Source organism: Molossus molossus, unplaced genomic scaffold, assembly GCF_014108415.1.
Source record: "Molossus molossus isolate mMolMol1 unplaced genomic scaffold, mMolMol1.p scaffold_m16_p_2, whole genome shotgun sequence".
NCBI classification, from domain to species: Eukaryota; Metazoa; Chordata; class Mammalia; order Chiroptera; family Molossidae; genus Molossus; species Molossus molossus.
Window position 1 is genome coordinate 82,137,493 of NW_023425355.1, and position 7,546 is coordinate 82,145,038.

Sequence of the window (7,546 nt, forward strand, 5' to 3'; positions counted from 1 at the left end):
ATCCATTCAGTTACTCTGAATGTTTTGATTGGAGCATTTAATTCATTTACATTTAAGGTTATTATTGATATGTACTTATTTATTGCCATTCTTTTGTTATGGTTATGTTTCTCTCCCTATTTCTTCTGCTTATTATGCAGTCAGTTTAACATTTCTTGCATTGTTGGTTTGGTGATGACCACTGTGACATAAAACCTTTTTTTATTTCTTCTCAAGGTCTTCTACTCCATGTCTTCTAACCCACAGAAGAAATGTGAACATGTGTCGCTCCTGATGTCACATGTTGTTTCTAGAGGTAGTATAACAATTCCATTTCAAAAAGTCATTTCCAGAAGACATTACTTTAGATTGCGTTTTTTTAAATAGGCATTTGCAAGACATATGATTTTTCTAACTCTACTTTATCATACATAAAGAAGGTTTGCAACCTCTTTATACCTTGAAGGCCTAGATGTAACAAAGTTCTCTTTTGAAATGTTAGGGGAAATTTGACAACAGCTTTTTTTATATTATATACACAAACCTCTATAAAAAAAAACAATTAAATATTCCCAAAAGGTAGTGGGCACTTCTTATTAGCCAAATGTGGTATGTTATTTAACCATTTGTCTCTTCCAAAATCATGATCTATATAGTAGAAGGAAGATCAACCGTGGGAGGGCCCATAACTATTCCACCCTTGTGTAGTGGGGCTCCTCTCACCTTGGGACCATTGAGGCCTCTGTCCATCATTGTAAGTACTGTCAGAACGAGGCATGGTCTCTTCCAATTGGGAGAGAAGTCACCTCAGGTGTTGCATCCGCTGGTTCAGAGGCCCAAGGGTGGGCGAGCTTGTGTCCACCCAGAGCTGTATTTCAGGACTTCCAAGGCCCAGCATCTCTCTCTGTCACATTCTAGTAGCTGCTATTCTCTGAGCCCCGACACACCCGATGCTCAAGGCAGAGGCCTCGGTGGCTTAGGGCTTGGCGGGGGCTTTGCTTAGGCCCTGGAGGGTTGGGCCTGAAGACCTGGTGGTCTTCAGAATGGTCCCCAGAATGGGCTTTGGGAAGCCATGCCTATCTGGTTGTGAAGGTGGAGTTGGAAGTGGGGGAAGAGGTTCACTGCTGCTTCAAAGCCTGGGTGCGGCCAGTGAGCAACTACAGAAAGGGCTCTGGGCCTCTGCAGGATAGAGCCTGCTATCTGTTCCCGGCCCTCCAGCTCACCCGCCCACCGAGGCCAGTGGGCCTGGAGGGCCCCTTAGGGGCCTGAAGACCTTACTCCGCTTCTCGCTACTCTTTCTTCCAGGACTTGCATCATCTACACTTTTATATAACCAGTGCCTCAGACTCTGAGTAAATAATATTAAATTATTTTTCATTCAGCTTAACTCATAAAAAAAATCTTCCATAAACAGCAGGACTATTCTAAAAGTTTCCTTCCAAAGGCATGAGGTTTTGCACAATAAAGTCTCAACAAAGACAAATTCACGCTAGAAGATAGAAGATTTTTGAATGATAGTCTGGTATGGCTCAAGCCCCTTCACACAGGCTTTACTGTTACCCAGTATACCAGATAGAAATGAAATAAGAATATAGTTCAGAAAAATCTGATTTTCTTGACTCAAATGTGTTTTATGTCCCTCAAAACCTAATTGAAAACATCTGTTCTGCTTTATCTTCTCCTTTCTTGCTTTGTAATACCCATATTATGTTCTGAAACTGAATTAACCTTGTTAGCAGAAATATTTTTGTGTGGAAGAAGAAATGAAAAAAAAAATACTGAAGAAGACTTGAAAAGTGGTGTAAAAACACAGGGAAAATAACTCAGGAATCTTGTCATTTTAACACATTATATGTAATACTTAGCCCAGTTCTACATGAGGGCATTTATTTATTTATTTATTTATTTACTTATTTTGGAACAGGTGACATGTTTATTATGAGATGCCTTTTTCTGGGGGTCCATCACAAGCCCTAGCCACATAATAAGCAGACACATTAACATGGAGTCCAAACCAGTTGCATATAAATAGGAGGATGGCAAAGAAAAAGGAGAAAAACCAGAAGAACGTTCAGTTTCCTATGCAAACGTGACAAAGTGGCGGCACCATGCCCATGTCTAGTCTTTTTTTATTCTACTACCATGTGGAGGTTTTTTCCTGCTCAGAGCATCACCTTCGGATTAATTCAGCAGCATGTCATCACTGACCGGCAGCCACCTGCCAGTCTCCTGGACTGGCAAGTGAGTCAACAAAACCAACATGGGTTCTTCTTAAAAAACAAACAAATACATTTGTGGTTCTTTGTACCTCCCAGTTCTGTTGTGTGAACGATGGTTGTCCCCTAACCTTGATCCAACCAAAGAAAACCATGCTGAGCACAAGCCATGGGTTGGAATAAAAACATATTGCACTGGCCACCAGAGTGATCCTGAGAGCTCCTTGCTGCAGATTCCTGAGTACTGACTTTTGATCCAACCTATCGCTTGCTTGTCACTGGTGGTGTCATATACAGCCCCCCCCTCCCCAAATCCACCTGGCATTAAACATATATTTCACATTATAACCCTTTGCTATTAGCCAAACTCAACGTCAAGGTTGATTTAACCTCACACTAGAAACAGAGAGGGAGGTGGGCATGTTGGTTTTAAACCTTTGTCTACTTTTCAACCTTTTACCTCTGGGTGGTTTTTGAAGTTCTACAGATTAACACAGCATCCAACGTGTGGAATCTTCTGGAACTGAAAGACAGGAAAGTGGTTCTCCCGAATCATACCTTTTGTAAAAGGTGGTTCTGCTGTTGCCCATAGGTCAGTCATAAGCCAGGGTAAGAGCAACATCCTGTGTCTGGGACAAGCAGGACGTTCAAAAGGGCAAATAATATTTTAGGTTCTACATTAAAGGCAAGACAGCCACCTGCCTTGTCTCAGAAGGCAGGCACTCAGGCATCACACACACACGCTCACACACAGGTCCCCTGCATGGAGCCAGGGAGACAAAAACACCAGATCCAGAATCTACTGGGGTCCTGAGAACATATCATGCTACCCCTTCTTCAGTATTGTAGCTGCTATCTGCAAAGACTAACAGTGTCTTTGATGCTAAACACTGGACATGCTCATGGACTGGTGTCTGCATCCAGCTCCCAGACTCCTGGCCTCTTACAAGTTGTTTGTTGATCCTCCAGGCCCCTGCTCCAGGGGACAGCCACCAAGCCATTTCCCTGCACCTCAGGCACCTGTGAAAGACATTTTCCAGAAGAATGCTCTTGGGTGAGGTATCTGATTGACTGTTTTGCTCTGGGTCTGTTTAATTTAAAAGGAGCATAGACCCTCTCCAGTTAAGGGCAATGAAGCCCTGTGGGGATTGGCTTCCCGTCGCCTCCCTCTTCTGAGCGTCCCTTGTCAGTGTCTTCTTCCTTTGCCTGAATCTCCAAGGCCTCCCTGGGTGGTCCAAAAGGTCCCTATCTGTCGAAACAGCCAGTGGGAAATGTGTGGATCCCACTGAAGTAGCCACTTCTGTAAGTGGTGGTGAGGCAGTGCCTGGGCTCGGCTGAGATGGCCATCTGCATACTCAGGGATATGGGGAGGGGCATGGGGCATACATCTAGAGGCTGAGGGTGGGACATGGAGAGTGGAAAGATGAACAGTGTCCTTGAGGACCCCAAACAGTGGGCCTACAGTGAGTCCTGATAGGCTAAACACAAGTCTTGCACAGTGGACTAGAACTGCACCAGGGCCACAGGTGTTGGCTGACCCAGGGTGGGGTAAACAGTTGACTGAAATAGTATTTGGGTGTGGCCTGGGGAATGTGCAGGGCACCATTGCCAAGGCCTGGTTCTTGACTGCAACAGCATCCTTGAGGACATTGTCATGAGCTGCCAGCAGGATCTCAATGCATGTGTTCAGATGTTCCAGGAAGTAGTTTCAGATCCTCTGCAGGTCTCTGGTCCAGTAGGAAGAAAGCTTTAGGCAAATTTTATAGGCCCCAAACACAGGCCACAGAGACTGTAGAAGGCTGGAATTTGTAGAAAATATGGTCTTGTAAGATGACCTCTAGAAAGTACTGAGCATACTCCTTGAGGCACTCTTTGGTCGTGCGGGGGCAGGTGGTGGACCAGCTGTGGTAGTGCTGGTACTACTAGTTGACTGAGGCCAAGAAGTTGTAGTCGAGAAAATAGGCAGGCATGGGCAGGCAGAGGTTCTAGCTGAAGGCCTCAAAGAGCAGCAGCTCAGCTATCAGGAGCTCACGCTTGGTGAAGGTGAAGTTATTGCTACTCAGGATCCTGGTGCTGTTTGTCTACTTCAGCTTTGGTACTTGGTCTTCCATTTCCTTGAATTTACCTGCAAACAGGAGGCAGGAGACCTCTACAGCATACATCTGCTTGGAGGTGGTAACTTTATAACGATCCAGGAAGTGGTCCAGCAGGTATTCAACCAGGTGCAGGCTGCAGGGCAGAGTTGGCAGTGGCTACTCAGCAGGGTCAAGATGTCAGCAAGAACAGGCGGCTCTTCAGGAGTGAGAAGCGAGCTTAGAAGACAGGCAGCTTCAGTTTCTTCATGCAGGGTGCAGTGGACGTCCTAGGAGATACACCTTTTCCACCAGGCTTTATCCATCACCGCATCTGCAGCGCTGGGATCTGAGGCTACTGGACTCTCAGGGCTCACCGCATCCCACTCTGGGCCTCGAGGGCCGTGGGCACCAAGCACCTCCCAAGGTCCAGGAGGCTGAACCTCAGGTGCCCGCATGCATGTATGGCTGCAACCATGTGCCCTCCATGCTCTGGGCAGCAGCCTCCAGTCCAGGCCATCAACCACCCCTCATCTCCCCACTCCTGCGCCATTGCGCCCCTGTGTGTGCTCAGGTGCCTTTGGGGCTTTCAGCTTCTGGGCTGCCTGGGGCCTTGGCATTTATTATTTTTAACAGAAAAGAAGACAGATAAAAGAACCCTCCAAAATCAGGTAGAAAATTTTGGATAAGTATGTATTTACATCCATATACTTTTTCATTAAATAAAACTTCATGCCACACATGAAGATATCTAAGGAGAGAAAGAATGGGATGTAATAACATTTTCCCCTTGTGGTCTCAGTTTCCCCACTTGTGGAATTAAAGCACTGCAAAGTATGATTTCCAAGGATCCTTACAATATCTGATTCTCAATCCTCTTGCTGACATTTATGCTGTGTATGAAAATGTAACTTCCCAGCCCTGCCAGTGTGGCTCAGTGGTTGAGCATGGACCCATGTACCAAGAGGTCGCCAGTTTGATTCCCAGTCAGGATACATCCTCAGGTTTGGGGCTCAATCCCCAGTAGGGGTCATTCCGGAGGCAGCTGATTGGTGTTGATGCTTGTTTCTCTCATTATGTTTCTATCTCTCTCTCCCTCTCCCTTCCTGTCTCTCTAAAAATCAATAAATTGTATATATATATATATATATATATATATATATATATAGATAGATAGATAGATAGATAGATATTTCTGGCTATGCTTAAAGTTTTTTTTTTAAACAAATCTTTACCTGATTCAAATTTTAAAAAGTACTTAAAGATTAAACATTTGCTATGATATTTCCCGGCATTATTGAAGTTAGATTATAAATTCCGTAAGAAAAATCATAGGACACTGATTAATAGCATGCTAGAGTGGAAAGCTCCATGAGCACTTGTACAGTGTGAACTATTATTAGATTTTTAAAGGCACTGGGGAAATCCACCTGAGAATTTGTACAGATGTCCTTGAATTCATGTGCTTAATATTAATTTTCATTCCTAAATAACTAGGTACACTGCTGTATAGCAGAGGTGATTGAAATCACACACCATCATGCAGAACAGTTTTTAGAGATTCAAAAATGCTTCTTACCTAATATCACTGGATGCATATGGATCAAAATACAAAAAAAAAGGTAGGGTTGGATAACAAATTTTTATAAATAATTCACCTTTTAAGCAAAATATCTTATAGACTACTGTACCAAAAGCAGAAATTATTTTACTTTCTTATAGCAAGTCCCATTCATCATGAAGAATTACAAAATTCTGACAAATATGCCAATCCCTTAGCTTTGGATTTTACAAACAACCTACCAATTTGGACTGTTTGGGTATTTAAGTATAGCTAATGTAGCACAGAGAGCTCCATAATAAGACATCGATTTTCAAAAGTTACTCATGAGTAGAAGTGTACACTGAATACCTTCATTTTAATAGACCATGCAGAAATTCCATCAGGCCTGAAGTATGTGTTAGTCACCTGGTTTTGAAGGTACAGGGGTGAGGCAGACAAAAAAAGTGTAAGCCTTAGTGTGCCTATGCTGTAAATCAAGAAAGGCCAGGGTTAATGTGAATAAGTGTGACACTCATCTCAAATGCAAAATTCAGGTGACTGTCACAAAAGTCAGTAAGCATAAATAACAATATTTTTTATTCATTTTTTTGCTAAACATTATATCATTTTATTTTTTTAATTTTTTTGCCTTGTAATATTTTTCATTTAATTAATGAATTTATTTTTGTTACAGATGTTTCTCCTTTTCCCCCCGACTGATTCCCCCCTACTGATTTCTCCCGCCCTGTACAGAACTTTGTTGTCCATGTCCATTGTTCATGCACACATGCATATAAGTTCTCCTATTTAGGGGATTGTCAGTCTGTACCCCAGTTCCACATCTCTGGGACTACCCCATTCCTCAGAATGTTATGTTCATTATATTCCACAAATAAATGAGATCATATGATACTTGTCTTTCTCTGTTTGGCTTGTTTTGCTTAGGATGATACTTTCCAGGTCCCTCCATGTAGTCTCAAAGGATAAGAGATCTTTCTTTCTTACAGCTGCATAGTACTCCATTGTGTATATGTACCACTACTTTTTTATCCATTCATCTACTGATAGACATTTGGGCTGTTTCCAGATGTTAGCTATTGTAAATAGTGCTGCTACAAACATGGGAGTACATATATTCTTTTTGATTGGTATTTCAGGCTTCTTAGGGTATATTCCTAGAAGTGGGATCACTGGGTCAAATGGAAGTTCAATTTTTAATTTTTTGGGGTAACACCATATTGTTTTCCATAGCGGCTGCACCAGTCTGCATTCCCACCAGCAGTGTATTAGAGTCCCCTTTTCTCCACACCCATGCCAACACTTGTTGTTTGATGATTTGTTGACGGCGGCCATTCTGACAGGTGTGTGGTGATACCTCATTGTTGTTTTAATTTCATTTGTCTGATGATTAGTGATGTTGAGCATTTTTTCATATGTCTCTTAGTCATTTGTATATCCTGTTTGCAGAGATGGCTATTTAGTTCCTCTGCCGATTTATTAACTGGGTACTTTGTCTTCCTTCTGCTGATTTGTATGAGCAATATATATATATTGAAAATTGCCTTTTTATCTGATATGTTATGGCAATTATTCTCTCCCATACAGTGGGTTGCCTTACCATTTTGATGATTGTATATTTTGCTGTGCAGAAGCTTTTGGGATTGATGTAGTCCCATGTGTTTATTTTCTCCTTTGTTTCTGTTGCCTTAGGTGATGTATCAGTTAAAAGTCTGCTG

General features: G+C 42.5%; 1 pseudogene; it reads right to left on the reverse strand.

Annotated features, from left to right (window-relative positions):
- Nucleotides 1–3,440: 3,440 nt before the first annotated feature.
- LOC118636631 lies at nucleotides 3,441–4,593 on the reverse strand (annotated as a pseudogene).
- Between the last annotated feature and the right edge of the window lie 2,953 nt (nucleotides 4,594–7,546).